This window comes from Corvus moneduloides, chromosome 1 (genome assembly GCF_009650955.1).
Source record: "Corvus moneduloides isolate bCorMon1 chromosome 1, bCorMon1.pri, whole genome shotgun sequence".
In the NCBI taxonomy this organism is placed as follows: Eukaryota; Metazoa; Chordata; class Aves; order Passeriformes; family Corvidae; genus Corvus; species Corvus moneduloides.
Window position 1 is genome coordinate 84182901 of NC_045476.1, and position 20728 is coordinate 84203628.

General features: G+C 38.4%; 1 protein-coding gene across 7 annotated transcripts in view; it reads left to right on the forward strand.

Annotated features, from left to right (window-relative positions):
• Positions 1–20728, forward strand: part of CDH18 (cadherin 18) — a 524400-nt gene that overhangs the window by 266002 nt on the left and 237670 nt on the right. Inside the window, exon 1 of one of the 7 annotated variants that reach the window (XM_032117612.1) lies at positions 10341–10537. The exons of 5 other annotated variants lie outside the window; for them this stretch is intronic. The gene's annotated coding sequence lies outside the window, so the exon portion shown is untranslated. Of the gene's footprint in view, positions 1–10340; positions 10538–10723; positions 10906–20728 lie in introns of those variants that run through there. One more of the 7 variants, XM_032117603.1, reaches the window with a different exon arrangement.

The window sequence follows — 20728 nt, forward strand, 5'->3', positions numbered from 1 at the left end:
TTAAGAGAAGCACTTTAATAACTAACATTAGACAAAGAGTGGTTTATCTTCCAGCTTTGGTGATATTGATGAACCTTTTTACAACAGCAGAAGCAATGAAATTAAAAAATAATTATTAATTAAAATCTGTATTAAAGAACTTAGGTCTTGGACATGGAAATAACACCTTACATTTAATAATGTCTGTGTTGGAATTTAATAATGTCTGTTTATTAATACTGATATTGCATTGGGACAAAAAAGAACAATGCTGGAGATCGATTTTTGCCTATTCATTTAGGTTATGGTGATGTACTGATTCCATTAAATGCAACTGATAAAAATATTTTTAGGTGTGGTATAATACACCATGAAGGTCAAAATCAAATTTATATTAAATGAAATTAATATTACCTAGTATGAGCTTAAAACATCTGAACATACAACAATCCACATACTGTAAGTGCTAAAATACAAGCAGTGAAATGTTATATGCATAAATTTATGCATAGTGTACAATGAGTTTTCATTTACAACAATGAAGCTCCACTTCCATTGAATCATTTAGAAGAATTAGAAAGGATCAGTGATCTATAGCCCTATATTAAAAAGGACTAGAAAGAAAGAGTAAATAAACTTTCAGCTTTGAAAAACTTGTTAAATATTTCTATCTTAAAATTCTTTAAGGAACAACTGGTTAACTCTTCCTTGTCAATCATAATTTTAAATAGTGTTACGGGCCTAGATTATGCTTTTCTGCTACACTAAAAACAATACTGTAAAACCAGTGGTTTTCTTACTGCGTAGTCTGTTCTTTGCATCCATATAGGTAAGTCCAGCTCTTTTAGTAATAAATGGAAATTTCTGCAATTTTTCTTTTCTCATTGCAGATCCTATAAATCTAAGAATTTGACTTGCTGGTCTTTAGCACAGCCAGCTGAGAATAGAATTTCTTACCATGTGAGAAATGAGACTGGCTGGTTCATTGGGTGACTGGCATGCAGAGCTATTAGAAGTGACTAACATGGAAAATAGTTTTGCTATTGTCAATATAGGAAAGGAAAAAGGAAGGACTGGTCTGTTTTTAAGATATCTAGCTTAGTTTTGCAGCTTCAAAGAAACCTCCAATGAAGTTCCATCTGCCAACTTGGCATAATGTCCTATTGTTCATGTTGTTGACTAAGATGCTAAATAGTGTCTAGATCAATACTGACTCATGATGCAAGTGGTTCTCAGAGTCTTACAGTCCAGACAGACTTCCACTACCTTAGGTTCCACCCAACTCATAAAGTCCTCAGTATGACTATGGGGATACTGGGAAAGAATGTGTCAAAAGCTTTACTCAGACTGAGGGAAGGTATTTGCCCTGCTGTCTTCATCCAGTTGTTTCATCACAGAAGACAAGTTGATCAGGCAAGATTTCCTCTTGGTAAATCCATACTTGCCAGTCCAAATCAGGTTGCTGTCCTGAAAAGCTTTTTGAGGACAACTTGCTCTATAAATTTGATTGGGATTCAAGTAAGGTTGACCAGCCTTGTGTTTCTGTGGATCTTCCTTCTTACTGTTTTTGGAAGATGGACGTGATTTGCCGTGTTTCAATTGCTGAAGAATTTCTCTGTTTGTTTAATAGATAGCCATTTACATTTACAGTCCAGACAGCCAACTGTATCTTGAACTGCATCAAAAAAAAAGTGACAAGCAGGTTGAGGAAGGTCATTCTCCCTCTCTACTCTGCTCTTGTGAGATCATGCCTGGAGTACTATGTCCAGCTCTGGGGACCTCAGCATAAGGAGGACACGGGCCTGTTGGAGTGAGTCCAGAGGCAGGCAGTAAAGATGATCAAAGGGCTGAAGCACCTCCCATGTGAAAACAGGCTGAGAGTTGGTGTTGTTCAGGCAGGAGGTGTCTCTAGGGAGACTTTGTTGAAATCATCTGGTATCTAAAGAGACCTACAAATTATTACTAGGGCATGTAGTACTAAAATAAGGGGCAATGGCTTTCAGCTAAAAGAGGGTAGATTTAGATTAGATTTATGGTTCACTGGGAGCGTGGTGAGGCACTGGCATAGGTTTCTCAGAGAAGTTGTGGATGCCCACTGCCTGGAAGTGTTCAATTCCATCTTGGATGGGGCAACATGATCTAGCAGAAGGTGTGCCTGCCTATGGCAGAGGGGTTGAAACTAGATGACCTTAAAAGGTCCCTTCCAACACAAACCTTTCTGTTATTTTGTAGCAGGGAGTATCTCTCCAATAATGACAGTCACTCCACTCAACACTGCTGGATGCATCCTGTCCCATTTTGTATTTCACCTGTTTACCTACACACCTCTTACATGACTGAAAGAATGAGGCATTTTATCAGAATGATGGAACAGATTTTCTTAAAAACTCCTGAAAGCCAGTAAATTGAGTTACCAAATACAGAAGTCGTTAACCATTACAAAAGAAAAATACCAAGGGAAGTAGCTGATAATTCAGTCTTCAATTTCTTAGAGCAAAATTAGAACCTTCCTGGACTGTATGCATCAATCAAACCTTACTACCAGAGAAACTGAGTGGAGTCTTTTGTCTTGTCTTGCATGTGACTGTTTACTTAATGGATCCTTCTCGGCTAGAATCTACAGAATTGCCATTGCAATAATTTCCTCAAGGGAAGCTGTTGCAGTGACCGCTGCTGTCCACTGCCCAGGCTGGCTCCAGCGGTGTGCAGCAGGAGTGGGGAGCAGCCGGAGGCACGGAGCTTTAAGGCTGCTCCTCTGAAGCCTCTGCTCTACCCAGGGGAGCACCGGCTCCAGGCACTGCAGCAGTCAGCAGCCCTAGAGGAAGGGAAAGATTAAAAAGTAGCGGGGAGGCTTGCCACGGAAGGCAATGCAACTTTACTGGAAGGTATCCACAGCGGACAAGCCCAGATCTGACCCGAGCAACAACTTATAAAGGGAGGCGTTACAACGGGGATGGCTTGACAGGAGACCAATAGCGATCTTTAGGGGAGGGATGTGGACAGGGATGGACATTCACATGGGCCAATAGTCTTGAGGGGTGGAGGGAAAGGGGTCACAGGCCCCAATGGGGCATCGAGGTTCAGAGGATTTCCAGAGGGGAGGTATCCAAGGGGGCAGGGTCTCAGGGGATTGACGGGGACCATATAAGGAAAAACTGGGTGATGGACACCGAACTTTCGGGGACAAAGGGAGGGGTTTGGGTGATTGATAGGGAAAGAGCCAGAACAAGGGGAGGATAACCATATTGAGAGCACCAGGGGAGCGGCTCGGATCTGGGGCAAACCAACTGGGAATAGAAGTGGGGAAGGTACAGATGAACCATTGGGGTACAGAGAACATATGAAAATACAATAAAAACATCGCATCACCACAGGGAGCCACTCTCCAGGAGCTTGGATTTAATGGTAGAAAGAATCCAAAGAAATAAAACAATGGCAACAGCTTATCTAATGTTATACCAAAACAGAAATGACAAATTCTACTTTTCAAAAAACTTTTTTCATTTTGGAATATATCGAATCAAAACCAAAGTATTTTAGCAAGCCTGTTTAAGGGAATAAGGCTTTATATGATGTGCCTTTCCTACACCTTTAGTGAACAGATGGGTAGTAATCCTTTATGCAAGCAGTTGGGGCACTAAAGAAAATGTTGTCATTTTTTCTCCTGCTAGCCATTTATCTATTTAATTCTTTGACAGAACAGAGGAAATGTAACTAAATGTTCTGTTTTAATTAAAATGAAAGTAAATTTATTAGTCGGGGAAACTCTGTGTTCTGTTTATGCTTGGGAAACAAAACAAACATACGTCTGCTTCATTGTTTGTCACCCTCTAACACGAGGTTATTTCTTGTTGCTTATTTGGCCTATTAAACAGATCATACTAGTCATAAACTTAATTTTTCTTAATTCTAACTAATTATAGAGAGCACTAATAAGTAAATGGCAAAAGAAAAGCACATCCTGAGAAACCTTCCAGTAGATGGTGGTTTTATTAACTAAATGGCAACCATGGCATTACCTACATGACAGCATGTAATTGGCTGGTGGAACTGCAGTATTTCTTTAAGTAGAAACAAATATAGTAAGAATTTGTTTCTTGACTCTCACTTCTATTTCTTTGGTTGTCTTGTGGCCTGGCTAGAGGAATGCAACAGAGGGGCAGCAAGGAGGGGCTTTTACCTTGGTGATATCAAAGACTTATCTCTACTGGAATTTTTAAACCTTCAGTAAAATCTTATGATCTACCACTTGTCCTAAGTACACTGGAAGGGGATATACACACAAGGCTAGGCACTGCAGAATAGGAAGTATGCCATGCTTACATATTAGCCTTTATGGGGGAGAACCCCCATCAGATACAGTGGTTAAGGATGCCGCTGTGGACAGCGCTATATGGCTTTTAACTTTGTTTGTCATTTGATGCTTCTAAATAAAAATGCTGTCCATCTAAGCTTTCAGAATTTGGAAGTGACCAAGAAGTTTATCCTTTGTTTCACTTCCCCTCAGTTTCTTCCCCTTCCAGAAACATACTCAGATGTGTCCTTTTTCCTACTCAAATTGGAAATTAGATTAATCCAGTTAAGAGAAACACTGGGATTAGACATTAACTGATTCTACAGCCCTGTACTAAAAACTGTTGTCCCACAAAGTGATGTAGAAGCTCTACTACAAAGCTCAGTAAATTTCAAAATTCAACTTTTGTCCTATGTTAGTGCTCAATATAATTACAAAATATGACTACTACAAATATAGGGCAAATTTTTCCCCTTGTGACAAAGAAGGCCAACAGAATCCTGGGTTGCATTAGAAAAGCATTACCAGCAGGTTAAGGGAAGTTGTCCATTGCCTCCGTCCTGGTGAGGCCCATCTGGAGTGCTGAGTCCCATTCTTAGCCCCCAGTACACAACACACGTACTAGAGCAAGTGCAGCAAACAGTGGTGTAACTTATTAATGGATCAGAACATCCACCATATCAGGTGAAGCAGAGAGCCGGTCCTGTTCAGCCTGGAGAGGAGAAAGCTCTGGGGAGATCTTACCAAAATGTAAAAATACCTGATGAAGCAGGGGAGGTAAAGAGGAAACCAGACTCCTCTCAGTGGTGCCCATTGACTGGGCATGAAACTATGAGCATACATTTAAATATTTAAATATATTGTTGGTCCTGTACCTTTTTGGAAGGAGCTAAATAATATATGTACACATTTTCATACTGGAAGAAGTGCTAAAAAAGAATAACTGGAAAAACATACAGCTATAGTACAGGGAGTATAGGATACAGTACAGAAGGACTGCTAAGTTTCAGTGAAGAATCTGTATCAAGAATTTCCCAATTTTTCCTTCACATATCTTCAGCATGGTTCAGCATTATGGTTTCAATGGAAAGGATATTTTCACTTCAGTAGAAGTTGCAGCATCATCTTGTAACATTTTACATTTCCCCTTTTTTGATCTGCCATTAGCCTACTGAATGCTGAGTCTAAGAGAAGCAATTTCTTTATCTTAGTAAAGATAAAAAGTACATAATATGCCCCAGAAATAATATGCTTTTAGATAATATTATGAAAATCTATCTTTATATTGTCCCAGGAGCCTTTGCTTGTTAGTTTTTTACTACCTCTAAGCAAAAATTTATTAAAGCTCTTGTTACAGTGGGAAAGAAGGTTGTATCTCACTTCCAGCTGTAAGAACCAAACTCCACCATATATAACGTTCATTATTTGAAATAGAACATATTTGTATCTGATGCTTTATATAGGATATCTGAATAGCCATTTGCAACAATACAGAGAACCTTGACCTGTGAGGATTTAATACCAGTCTGTGTATGAAAAAAAGTTTATGTTTTGCCAACATTAATTTCAAAAACATCAGGATAATTTCATTGCAAGATCTAAACTTACAAAAATTCCACCCATTACACATGAGCATTACACAGTTACCAGAAAGTATCCCATTTTACACTGGTCACTTCATGACCTACAATTACACAGTTGTATTAGTTTCCTAGGAAACACCCCAATTAAGCAAGTTTGTGAAATTCCACAGGATGGGCAGAAAGATCTACTAATGTCTAAGTCAATCACATCATTGCCTTCAACTGAGTCTTCCTTCTTGTCTGTTTTCATGCAGAGACTGCAAGATTGACACACCACGCTACTCTTTTATGGCCCTTTATATTTTTTTCTATCTTTCCTGCATTCAGAGAGGGACTGATTAGCTCAGAGTTTTATGGTAACAGGTAGGAAAATGCCAGGTATTATGTTGTTTTCTCCAAGTCCTGTCAGTATATTTTACCTGCTGTTTCATGTAATACTAAAGGCAAGTGACTATATTATCACAAGATTTTTGTGACTGGCAACTGTTATTGGCATCATATATCTAGGAACAGCTGTTGTTGTTTTATTAGAAAATACTCCAGTGATGCTTAGTGTAGAAGGAGCCAAGGCAGTATCAGCAGAACCATTCTCTGCAATTAGTATAGTGTAGAATTTGCTAACATGTATTAAAAATTTACTTTTTGTAATCAACTATTTAAATTTTTTAGAGGAAATGTATGCCTTACAGAATATTCAGAGAGATCATACACAAAATGAACTGTCTTAATCCTATTCCCTCTGCATATTTGTGCATGTTACCAAATTAAAAATAAAAATATAGAAGCATGATATGAGAATCCTCCAGAGTTTTCATTAGGAACATGAACATGACTCAGTATGTTCATCTACTAGACAAGTTAAAAATTTCTGTCCTACCACTATGTATCAGAAAATGAAAAATTTAACTGCTGTAATCTATTTTGGTATGGTTTTCTGTTAGCTATCTAGAGATAGAAAGGTAACAATATTGTAAATGCATTTGATGTCAAAATTATTTTTGCATTTTTATGTTTTACTACACTTAGATCCTTTTTTAAACAAAAATAGCAGTAGCATGGTGAGTCAATTATGCCCCATTGTGATGCATCATCAAACTATCATCAAACTATATACATTATTTTTATATTCAACTTGACATATGATGCTTCTAAACTCGAGGCCCAATTGTTAATTCCACTTATTGATATATTTTTAGACGATCGTTTCTAAAGAACTGTCATTAGCAAATCATACACAAACTTTTAAGAAAATTCACTCCTGCATAAATTAGTAGTTTTAAGAATATTTATTAATAACTCAGTAAATAAAAATGTTCATCTATTAAGATGAGAAACATAGCTTGGTAGGGAGTGTCAAATATGTTCTCCGATGTACAGCTGGGTCTGGTTCTTATGCACTGCAGCTGAGAACAAAAATAATGATTTGTGAATGTGAAATTGGTGGCACCAAATGGTAGAATCCTTTGTTTTCACTCCTTCAAATCTAGGAAAAAGGGAAGGGGTTTGTGAATTTTTGTAGACTGAGAAGTTGCTGCTGGAGGTAGAGCTAACTATGTTATTCCCTGATGTTTTTGAACAAGAACATGAAAATTCCCAGTGCAGTTGCTCTCAGCATGTGAGCAGAGGTTCTTGGCAGCGACTGAGCTAATATTCTTCAACTGCAGTTATTAGAGTGCACATGTTTAAGAAAGAGTTGGACTTTAACTTGGCAACATCCTTATCCCAACATGATCTTAGCCATCCCTAATCCATCTGTCTTGCCTACAGGAACTTTGTAATCTATAAATGACCTGGAATTTTCATTACTTTATGTATTAATGAACCACTTAGAGTTTTTTCAATTGGTTGAATGTTAGCTGGATGATTAGCTCTCTAGCAGTTACCTGCAAGACAATCAATGCATGTTTAGTATATTAAGCACCCACAAAGAGAAACTGATTTTGTGACCATGTTCTATAATTTATTAACTGGAACAACAGAAGAATAATTTTGTTTTAAATCTGTAGAAACTAGTTTATTTCTGGTACAGCTATACATGTCCTTCAAAACTCATCTATCTCCTTTTCAGTATTGCTTTTAAACATAGAAAGTCCACAAGTTAGAAGGGACAAAAAGACCCTCTTCTTTTCTTCTGGCCCTGTGATCATTGTCACAAGCTCTCAAGTCTAGGAAGGGAAATTACTGAACGCGACTGACAAAGTTCTGTATTTTGATATACTTCTAGAATTGTGTAAATTTTCTGAATTCCTTAGGCAAGACCCATGCACACAATGGCTTCAAGGGTTATATCCAAATTTCCTTGGAATTCCTCTGGGAATCTGCTGCAGTCCCAGACAGTAACTTCATTTTGAGGTTCTTTTCGTCAGACTTTATTTCCCCATGACAAATTCAAATTCTTTTAGCATTCAAACTGATGAAAAGATTGACCTAACATCAGTAACATCAAATCTCAGTATTTAGTCTTAAAATGTAGGCTTACAAGAAATGTCAGAGTTCATTGAGGCTAATTTTTTCAAACTGTCAGTTTTTCCTTGAAATGGTGTAATTTTGAATTCTTAAGAAAACTTTGATCATTGCATATTAAATTAGTCTGCAATACTGGCTATAATCTCTTTACACAGATATTCTTTACTCCTGCCTGTGAGAAGACTCTAAAATATGTCAATACAAATGCATGTGCATGTATTTATTTTATAAATATATATAGAGAGAAGAATTATATATAATATAATATAAATATATATAATATAAAGAATTGCAGATTTTCACCTTCTAAATGCCTTTCTGGAGCATCAAGACTTCCCTCTGCTTGTCAAACATCCTATTGCAGTAACAAATGAGTTGATGACTTATGCTCTGAGTAACTGGTGAATATTCATAATTCCATTTTAGTAAATGGAAATTAGTGAGAAAAGAGCTTAAAAAGAAAATGTTTTGTTTTCAACTGTATCCCTGGGTTGTTACACCTAAGCAGCATTTCATCCAAGGGTAGGTAGGCTGAAAGGCAACCCTATATTTCATCTCTTCCATTTTATGCACTGAGGATTGTTTGACATGAATTTGTTTTCATGTGAAATTGTCTGGACTTTAAGAGAATGAAAGGAAACATGTATCTTTTCATTCCTTTTTTCCCTCATTTTTCCCCCTCCATGTTACTAATGCAACTACCTCCCTGGAAAGGGGATTAAATATTTGCTTCTGCCATAGTGCAGTAAAATAGTGAAAGCATCTGGATAAAAGCAGCCCATCCCCCAGATCATGAGATCTGAATCTGAAGCTATGCACAACCTAACAGAAGTTGCATGAGAGAGAACATTCTGAAGACTGTGTATTAAAGCATTGATTCATGTGTTCTGCAGTTGCAAGCCAGAGGACATATAAACAGCAAACTGAAATGGCTTCCATTTCATTCCCTCCAAGAGCTTACACCCCCCAAATTCAAACAACTAGCTGCTTCTTGCATTCAATTCCCTATCCTGCTAGCAAAATCATTTTTAATGTATATTGCTGGGCAGCTCAGAGTGATTTTGTTTGAAAAGTTCTCAAAATCCAGCAGTCCAAGTGATCTCAGTGAGCAGTGTTGTTCTTTCCTTATAATCTGGTGTAACAGCTTCTCTTTTGGTTATGTTAAATTGTAGAATCACTCTTTTCAGCTCTCCTTTTCAAATCTAGATCATTTGTATATGGGGTACCTATCATTTGTACTTCAGATGCTGCTTCTGACCCATAATACATTATAAAAAATAGGCAGGAGCTTTCTTTTCTTTCATCTTGTCATTTCCTGCCGGAGCTTTGGGACTCAAGCACGCTCTGGTTTCATGGCTCACTCCAGGGTACATGTCCTGCTGGCTGGAAGCAAGGTTCCTTTGCACCAGCAGGGAATGTGCCAGGGCTTTCACTTGTATGTTAATTAAATTTTTAATACGCTGCCTTAGCAGGTAGGATAAGCAGAGTCTGACACGGTTGACCCATTCCTGAAACCCTGAATCAGGAGAATGCCATTAATCTTAATTCCGAATAAGGTGTGTTTGGAGTTAAAATGTTATACAAGGTCCAGATTTTTGAATTACTTTTGCATCACCCAGCCTGTCTTGATCCAGACCAGCCTGAAATGGCACAAATTATCCACCAACTTACAGTCACTGGTGTAGTGATATGAATATAGGGGTGTTAGAGGGCAGGAAATCTTTAAAGAAGTAGGTCTGATCTGGCAGGGGACAGGTTGTTAATGTGACACCTGTGCCCCACCAGGATTGGAAGGAGACGTTAAAGGGCATCATTCAGTCTGAATCTTACAGCCACCGCCGGACCATGTGGACGGCTGATGAACGAGCCGGGCAGTGGAATGTTTAGCAGGCTGTGACGACTTTGCACAGAAATAGGAAAATTTATCGCCGGCTTACCACAGCAGTGCCGTACTGCCCGCTTTCGGTGGCGCGCCCCTTCTGTGCACTCCCGCCCCGCTCGGCAGCCCAGCCCTCCCGGCCCCCGGCCCCCCTTCCCGGCACCGAATTTAGGGGCTCGCTGTCACCAAGCTGGAGCCGTCCTTCTTCTGCACCTCAAGCACCAAAAGGGGGGTTTCGCAGCCGCCGCGCAGTTGCCGGACAAGGATATTCCTGTGCCCGAACGCACCGGTTATATCGGTACGGGAGGACGGATGGATGGATGGATGGATGGATCGGTATGTGGATGGATGAATCGCGCATCTGTCCGAGCGCCGGGGCTACCCCTGCTCTGCCATTGCGCGCAGGAGGCTGCGTGCGGCCCCGAGTGCTGGAGCCGGGGAAAACAAGGCGGGGAGGGGAGAAGGACGGGGGCGGGCGGACGGGCGCGGAGCGGGGCGGGGGCGGGCGGCGGCGCGGCCAATCGCCCGGGCTGCCGGCGCTGCAGGAGCGGCAGCGCGGGGCTCAGGGCTCCGAGGGATGCGGAGCCGGGGCCGGGTACCTCTCTGAGGACGGCGAGCAGCTGTGCCGCCAGCACCGCGAAAAGTCCCCATTTGCTTCTTATAAATTAAAGTGCCTTGTCACCAGTTAGGGCAAGTCAGCCAAGGTAAGGCTTAAATAAAATGACACTTTAATATGTGACAACATGGATATTTCTGGACAGCGGTGCCGCTAACACAGCCTTCCGAGTAGCGCAAAATATTTTGTGCAATAATGCTATCGTAGTGGGTGCACAACCTGTAATTTGTCTGTGTTAAAGTTGCCGCTTGCACGTAAGCCTTACCCTTGTGGTGCTGTAGAAACGTGTTTGCTTATCCGAGGCAGTTGCAAAGGGACCTGCAAAATACAGCCTTAGAAAGGCAGCGGCGCTCTGTGTATGTGTTTGTGTGTGACCGTGCTCGTAATACCTACAGTTCTGCTCCTTAACTTATGGGGATAATGTGCAGATGCGTTTTAATGGTGACGGCAGGCAGATTCTTTAGCTCGACTCGCATATGTGAGCCTTTTTTTACCATAAAAACGCGTGCCATGTTGAACTATATGTGAAGAACATTAAGGTTGGTATTTGAATAGCAATTTCAGGGGTTTGGGTCGGTCCCGTCCCCCCCTCCCCCCCCCCCCCCCCCCCCCCCCCCCCCCCCCCCCCCCCCCCCCCCTTGTTTGTAATATTATATGTGCTAACTGAGGATTGAAATTGCATCAAGAGAAGACCTCCTGCAGATTTACCTTTAGCTGCTTGTTAAAGCTTATGCAGTCACCTAACTTTACTTTGTGTAAAGGGCACTGTAAATAATGCACAGGCAGAAATAAATCTTCTCTTGATTTCCTCCTAGCCCACCCCAACAGTACATTTCCTAATGAACAAAAACTGTTATGTGCCTTTAGTTCACACCACATTTTGACTGATTGAACTGTCAGTGGTCTGGAACTGGGTGCTTTGGCAAGCAAGGAGTTCCTCAGGATGACTGCCCTAGTGTGTATCTTTGAAAACAACATAGTCCTGAACCTGTGTGTGTATGTGTGTTTCTGTGAGAGTCTGTTTTGTGTACATGAGTGACAAGATACAAGGAGGACAGGGTACAGAAGCCAATGAAATGTGGCAAACATAGATGTCTGCATGTATTTCTCTGACTGGATTTCTGTAAAGCAGTATCAGCATTTCTTATATTTTAATGTAGTTTATCATTCAGATTAGGGTTTGGGATAAATTCAATTTCACGTGCATCAATGCCCCATTAGTTTTTCACAGTCAAAAGAAATACAATGGAAAATACAGGTAAAATTATGACTTCAGTTAACACAGGTGAAAAAATCACTTCAAGGTACAGAATTTATTTTTCATTCCGAGACACTAAGCATAGCTCCTTCATTTCCAAATCTTTACTTCTATGCTGCAGTCAACCATACACAGTTGTGTGAAAACACTGAAGCCTTCCTTCTGCATAAATTATCCTTCTACTGAATAATAGTAAATGTTTGTTTTCAGGGCAAATATAAAATTAATTTAAAAGTTTGGCACATGCTTGGCATTTTGCCTAACTGTAAAGGTAAGAAGATTGATTTAGAGAAATAACCAAAAGGCTTCCCTAACCTACTTCACTGCCTTTAACAGAATATTTCATTTCATACTTTTGTGAAGAAGATATAGTATGGTATAGTTACCTAATGCAAATTAAGGTGTGGCTCTTTTTATTTTTATGTATACCTATGGAAAAAGTGTAATACTCTTCTTTTGTAGTTAAAGTTACTAATCATCCTACTTAAAGACTACAATAAATAATTTTTTTTCATTTCTCCTTAGAAAATGTCAATCAAACAGAAAACAAACAAACAATCCAACCAAAAACCCCACAAAACAAATCAAGGAAACAACCAAACCCACCCATTTACTATTACCTACTTTTTTAAAAAATGTCAGGAGAAGTAGTGTGTCAGGCAGCACTTTACTTTAAACAGGAGCAAATCCAGTGCACAAGCGTGGCTTAGGGGGCACTGTGCTGCTGACTGAACCATTTACAGATGAGATTCAAAACTAAATGCCTTCCACTTGCAGGTATTGAAGATCCTAGAAGACTTTCTAGGATAGGATTGCTGACTCTTCTATTAGGACAAAATACCAGTCAAAGTTTTTATACTTTGCACAGTTTAATTCCTCAAGTAGCTTAGTTTGAGAGCATTGTTCTTTACTACCTACATTAAAAATGTTGTTTAGTGTTTTTGTCCTGCAATGCAGAGACTGTAACTCAGCCACTTCGTTGGTGCATGCTGTGCTAATTCATGGTAGTAGTTCTGGTGAGCATATGCAAAGTTATAAAACAACTGGGGATAAATGTCTTCAACATCCAAAATTAGTGTATGAGGGTGCATGTGTGCACACCAGAGAAGCACAGTTGTTGCTGCACCAGTACTGACATTCCTGTGGTGCGTAAAATTTACATAATACCCTTCAGGGAATAATCTGTACTTAAAAGTGACTATATATATTTTTTTTTTAATAATTTTGTCTCTGAACTCTTAAACATTTAAGATGTGAGCTCTAAACATTAAAGATATGAGGAATTGAACTATTAGTTCTCAATATGGTTGTTTGGAAGATTTCAACCTTTATCTCTGGCTGATAAATGAAATTTGAAAGGTATGAAAAATTCTGTTAACCATAGCTCCTGCTCATGGTTAAGAGCTGCAGTTCTGTTAATACAATTAGTGCTAAAAATTATCAGTCTTATCAGATTAATAAAACCAGCTAAATACCAGTGAGTCATCTGTTCCAAGTGGATGAACATGAGCTCCTGTTTGGACAGCTAACAGCTAGTTAGCCCTGGCAGACCTGTCCTGCAAAGCGGCCTAAGATAAACCAACCATCAAGACACCATGAGGCACAGTTTCTTTGTTTATAGGCAATGCAAAAAAAGGGTGACCACTGACATGGCAGGCAGGGGATAAAATACGTAGTAAAACCCACCCAACACCACAAAGGGACTGTATTTATAGAAGAGATTCTAACCATCTTCTCCTAGAGGGAAACGATACATGCGTGAAGGTCATAAGAAGAAACTCCATATGAAAACCCCAGCATAGCCTACAAAGGTTTATATAATCCAGCATGTATATCTCACTAGCCTTAATTATAGTAGAAAACTTATTTTACATGGTCAATAGTGCTGTAGTTTAAATAGTATGTGTATAGTCTGGTGATAAATCAGGGTGAAGTGCTTACACTTCATCATATACTTGATGGGCAGTCTTGGAAATGTCCCTGAAGCGCTCTGTAACTTCATGTATGACATGAGCATTGCACAATAATAATAGAATGAATATTGCATGTTTAAAAGAAATGCTGCAGAACCTAATACTGAAGTGTTACTGTCCCCATTACTCTATTCTTCAGTTTTGAATTATACACAATTTTGCTATTCATTTCCAGCAAACGAAGCTACATGGAATTTGGAAATTCAAAGAATGGAAGTGTAATTTTTAAGAAGCTTCTGAACTGAGAGCTAAAAAAATCATGTATCATATAAGGGAGAACAAAGATTGGCAGGATAAGATTTTTTTTCCTCCCAGATCAGGTTTTATCAGAAAAACAGTTCATACTGAAATGTTTTAAAAGATGCTTTTAATAATGTACCATTACTTTTTTTTCTTTTTTTTTTTTTTTTTTTTGACTGGTTTCTATATTCACCAGAAGAATCAACAGGATTTAAAAGAAACCAGTTTGGGATTTGAAAGGAGTAAATAAGACAAATCTCCTATTTAAGGGTTGTTTTTATGTGGAGGAAGTTGCTGTTTCAGGTTTGGTTTGTTTTTTTTTTTTTTTTTTATAAATCATGTCTTTGTGGATTGAACATAACCAGAATAACATAGTCATGTAGCTTTATAAGTAATTGAAAAGCAACTTGGTAGCATTTGCACATCTGCAGTCCTTATATAATGAAAATACATTCAGTGGTTGCTTGAGGCCTGGAAGAAATGCAGTTTTGCTTTATGGCAATTGTCATTTTTATTTTTGTGGAATTAGTTCAAACTTGGGCAGAGTTAAGGCTGGGTTTATTATCACAGAATAGACAAAGCATTTTTTTACAATTACAGACTTTTCTCCCCACTCCTTATGAAATTGCTTGCTTCTTTTAGGCAAACCTTCTTGAAAAAGGGAATATATTTAGGTCACAGACATATTATTCCATTCTCACTTCACCTTACCTAGATTTCGATATAATTTATCCGGTGCTTACATGGACAAATTTCAAGGCTGTGTATGAAGTGTGGTGTAAAAATACCCAAGCTAGCTGAGGTATCAGCTGCATTTCTACCATAGGACTGTGGTGATCTGTGACATTTTTGTTCTTTGTAGTACTGCACAGACTAATGTAATATTGAGCCCTGAAACTGCTCTGCAAAAGATATCAGCCACATTGTCTTGACTTAACAGATGGGATGAGTGAGGCAATAGGACCATCAGGCTTTTCCTTAGGAGAGTGTTGGATGGAGAAGTGGGAACTGCCATTTCCTCATTCAGGTCCTCTCTTAGATGGGGACAGTGAACTGGGCACTTGCAAATCAGATATCTTCAAGTTTTTCATGTACTTCAGTTGCTTGAACCGTTCTTGGAGAAATCTGTCTCTCCTTGGTAGTGATATAGAAGTACACACTTCAATATATGTGGTTAAATACTTCGTAGCACGTCTTCTCCCTGTGCAGTATTCCTGTTGAAAACAACCAACTCTTTATTTGGTTGACTCCTGGTGTTGGCATTTCCAGGTGTATCATAGAATCATGAAATGGTTTGGATTGAAAGGGACCTTTAAAGAACATCTAGTCCAACCTGCTCTGCTCTGCCACAGGTGTAGTCATCTTTCACCAGACCAGGTTGCTCAAAGCCTTGAACACTGCCAGAGATGGGACATCCACACTTTGTATGGGCAGCCTGTTCCAGTATCTCCATCATGAACTGTATTGTTTTATAATTAATTGCCATTAAGCCCTCAGAGCACAGTTGTTGGTATATATATGGTATGCGTACACATACACACATATTCTTTGAGACGGTACAAAGAAATTAATAGTAACTTTTTTTAAAAAAAGTTACAATGTTTGGAACTCTTAAAAGCATGTAAAAATTACTAGTAACATTGTTTGGCACTAGACTTAGCAATTTTTTTACCAAAGTCATCTTATGTTCACAGATGGGAATGTGCATTTTCCTAATTATATTAAATTATTTATTTGAATTCTATGATCAGTCAACTTAACCAAATCAGTAATATATTGTTATAAAAGTTATACATTTGGATTTGAATACTGTCTACTTTACATCTTGCTCTTGCTGGGCGGTGGGAAAGCTGTGAAGGAAAATCTTTTGGTTCAAGAGATATGATTGCTTTCATTTTCAATTATTATACTTTGCCCAGAGAAAATAATCTTGTTTTGTCTTTTACTTGTGAACAAAATTTATATATTGGGCCATTGTTTGAAGGATGTTTTAGCATGTTACTTCATATTGGGGTGAAATTTCTCAGGCTTGTATTCGGTCAAACTTTCAGTCATGTTCTGCTGTTGATGATATGACAATAGATAGAATAAGTAATTTTTTAAAATAGCAGCATGAATACAATCTCTATAATTGCAGGGCAAGCATTTGAGGTATTCAGAGCCAGGTTTGAGACTGCCTCAGTGTATCCTGTCCTATGTGTAAGGTACAAGTGTTCCTTCAGTAGAGAACCTTCCTATAATTAGTGAAAAATTTAGTAGTTTAGCAATTGTCTCAGGCCAATAATGCTGCTATTAATTTTCAGGGTGTTGGAGTGCGTATGCATGTGTTTGTGCATATTTGAAGGAAAACAGTTGCTAAAAGGGAGCTAGTTCCTTTAGTTTGTTCAATAGCGAGAAAGATTTCAATTGACTGTAAAAAGGTATTTTTAACACTGATGTATTGTATTAGCACCTGGGAAGTGCTGACTGTTCTAAATGTAAAATCTTAGCTTTCAGGAGAGGTGAAATAAAACTAGGGCATATAAACAGCATTTTAGCATGTTAGCCATTAACTGCTCATGGCAACTGCCAGTGTTTAAAAATAAAAGGGAAACTCATTTCTGTCTGGATTACAGTCCTCAATCACTATTTCTTGTATGTTTTACATTTGGTCTTTCAATAAATAATAAGCTTCCTTACTGGAGTAATAAAATCAAGAGAAAAGCTACGCCTCATTTATTACATGCAATTTCCACACATTTTGCTGATGAAGAAAATTTGTTATATATTTGCTGTCCATTAAAGCATGAGTTCTTGCATTCATATTAGGGAATTTGAGCTCAGAGTTATTATCTTGACTACTCAGCCTAGAGAGATCTTAAATATTTTTCTATTTGCATGAGGGAAGGTATAAAATAATCAGTTCATTTAGCATTGTATGTTAAGTTGGGTTTTTGTATTTTTTTTTTTTAAGTTATGAACCATCTAAGAAACTTCTTCTAGAAAACTGATGAAGTATAATGATCATTCTTATATTCATTCATTTTCAATGAATGCACAACTAACACTTTGAATCCGGTGCAGCTTTGTACTAGGAACCCTTCTAAGTGGTTTTGGGAAATATCAAAACAACCAGCAAGCTAATATGTTTTCAAGTGGCAGTCAACATTTCTAGCTGGTTGAGCTTCTTTCAGTGTCAGGTAGACTGCCAGAGTATTCACAGTTACAGTTGATCCATACAAGGTCTAGCGTTTCCTAAACTGGATTTATTTGTTATCTTGTGTATTCTCAGGGCAGCTATCCAAGGCATACAGTTCCCTGTGCATTAACACAGTGGGTGCACCAGAATTGTCCCAAGCAGCAGCAGATAGTTACTGATCCTGCAGCAGATGTGACCTGCTGCCACAAGTCTCTTCAAGCAGCAGGTATCTCTTCCCAGGTGTTTAGCAGGCACGTTATGGGCATGTAGACTGTGCACAGTTCTTAGATAGGGAGTGGGTCCCCAGAGCTGACTGAGTGCTGTGGTTCATTCCCCAGCTTGCTGCTGGGACATAAATGCTTTGACTTGACAGTGCATGTCACTTGTGTGCTATAAATTGGACAGTAAGTTTCGAGGGCTTAGGAGGAATGATCATGTTACATGAATATTTTTCTGGAGGAGGCCTTTGCATTTCTCAGATACTACTCAAACAACTGCATCTTTCTGATACCAACCATGTTTTAAACGAAAATAGAAAAACATAATGTTGGAGACCTCTTGCTCTGTTAAGTAGGAGTTAGTAGATGGATATGTATTACCAGAGAATCGATCCTTGGAGAACATAGCGGAGCTTATGGAGAATGTATACAAAAATTATTCAGCCAACATGTGGCTGCTTTTCTCTAGAACTTGGGGGTTTTATTTCCTGAGTTAATTTTCTGATGGATTAGAGAGCTATGTCATTTTATAGGAAGGTTTGTCACATTCTAGATCTAAAGCAGAGATAGTTGGGGAACCAACAGGGGGGATGAAGGGAAAGAAAACTAGGGCAGCATTTTTTTTATGCTCTTTCTTTAGCCATTAGGCAGATGAATGGAAAAGATGACCAGAGGGATGTTCCTTTGTAAGGACCTTTGATAAGTAGCCTAGATGAAAACCTATTCAGGAGGTTCATAAATACCTCTCAAGGAAAGCCAGAAGGAAGACAGTTGACTATGTAGCCTTGCATTGTGACTTGAAGGCTAATGAACTTGAGCTCTTTCAGACTAAATAGGTCAGGTGATGGCTGATTTCCTAAAGCTATTAATGCCTACTGTGCTACTGAAGCCAGTTTGGCTTATGTTACATTATGGTAATGTGTTTGCTATGCTATGTCATATCAATATACCTATAAGTTTTCTAATTCTGAACTGAGACAGGAGATGTCCCCATTTATGTTTGTTTGGGATGATTTTTTGGATATTTTTATAATGAAAAAGAGGTATAACATTCTTGAAATGCAGTGAGTTTCCTCCACAGGACCATGGTGTGATAATTTTACTCATTATATTATAATGAGCACTTGCTGTATTTATTGTGGAGCTTAATATATTTTAATTACTGTTGTGACTCCCCTGCAGAACAAAACTTAAGCGTGTCTCCATGTACATGGTTCACTTAAATGAATTTCTTACAAGTTTTGGGACTTGTGAGCACATACTTATTTGCAATATACAGCTGTAATTTTGCTTTTAAAAGCAGGGTATTTCTTAACTTTGCAGAAATCCCAAAACATGGATGCTTGTATATTTAGCATTCATATTTTATACCAGGTGAAAGATGAGTGGTTTCATTAAAACACTTTTGTATTAAAGGGCAGCTTGTAAATTTTTTGTTTGGGATTGTGGTGTATTCATTAAAATTATAGCTCATGAATTAATGTCATTTGGTACTCGACCCCCCCTCCAAATCTGCACCTTTTAGATTCAGGTTTATATTTTTTTGAAAAATATTAGTCAATATTTAAGCAGGTTTATTGAATCTGCAAGCTAATTAGAGGAACTCTAATACAGAATTGGTTTTTTCTTCTGAAGATTGTCAACATTCTGGCAACAACACTGTATTCAGAAAAATGAGAACAGGGAAAGGAATGTCATATGAATTGGCTTGTAGGCAAGGTCTTTAGCCTGTCAGTCTATGTAGTCAATCTTTGTAAATTGCTGGTGATCTTACTGTGACACCAAAGATTTTTATAATGACATTTCTGCAATGTCCACATGCAGTGTTAGCCCTGAAGGAAACAGTTTGCTCCTCTCTATGCTTTCATGATGTTGCCAGAAAAGTCAGATTCAAAATGAGGTAACTGCCAATTCAGAAAACCACTTCATATTTTTAAGTCTCAATGTTGATAAAACAGTATTTTTCAAACAAAGTTGTTTATCTTTTGCAAAACCTGAAGGCCAGCTTCATTTTCTTTTTCTAAAAACTGCAGTATTAGTAAATCCAAACTGATAGATAACTCTTTAATCAAATCATTCTGTTCTTTTCTGTACTCTTTCTCTACTGTGTCACTTTTATTTGAACATCTTTTACCACCACCAGAGACTTGCAAACAGGAATTTACTGAATTTATGAGTACACAGCAATTATTTATTTTCTGATAGAAGCAGTAGATAGGTAACCGACTCCCAGGCAGAATGTTATAATGCCTGACTACTCCAACATGAGGTCCTACGGAGTCCCTGAACACCAGACAGCTACCACTCAGGTAGGTAATTGTGAACCTCCATGGCATCTGCAGATGGGGCAATTGTTATTCTCTCTGAGTCCTTGCCTTGCCAGTTCCCCACTTTTTTCCTTACACCTTTACACTTTTTTATGACTTTTTCATTACTGCCAACTCTGTATTTTCACTCCTGTCTTTATGTTAGCTGTAGCTACATTAAAGGTCCAAGTTCTTTTGCTCCATTTTTGTAGAGTCCTGACATGAGAGAACATCATATTTGGAACAAAGTTGGACTTAGAATAATTGCAGAAACAAGGAACTTCCAATGGATAGTTTAAATAAAATTTGGCCTCATCCCTGCTGTAACTGTGAATGTACACTGTCTGCAGGAAATGGTAGCTTATGGACTGCATGTAATTACTGGCCTGTGAAGCTCCTGTCTCCTATGTATCTCATGCCAGTAAAAGGATGTGCTGTGTACCTGATGTGCAATTCTGCTGACCAATTTTAGCAATTGATTAAAAAGGGCAGAAAGCAAAAGACAGAAGAGATGAAATAATGAATTCAATAAGGAAATAAAAGTATGTCATTTAAGAAAGAGATTGAAACCTTTTTTTTAGCATATGATACAAGAAAAGAAGGCATGACTAAACCTGTTTTTTGCTCCTCTTGAAGTATTGTTCCAGATTATTGTAGGAAAGGTGTCAATTAGAGTCAGCTCCTTTATGCCTTCTTATCTTTTTCTTTTCACAAGAAGATGTAGTTAGTTTTACAGGT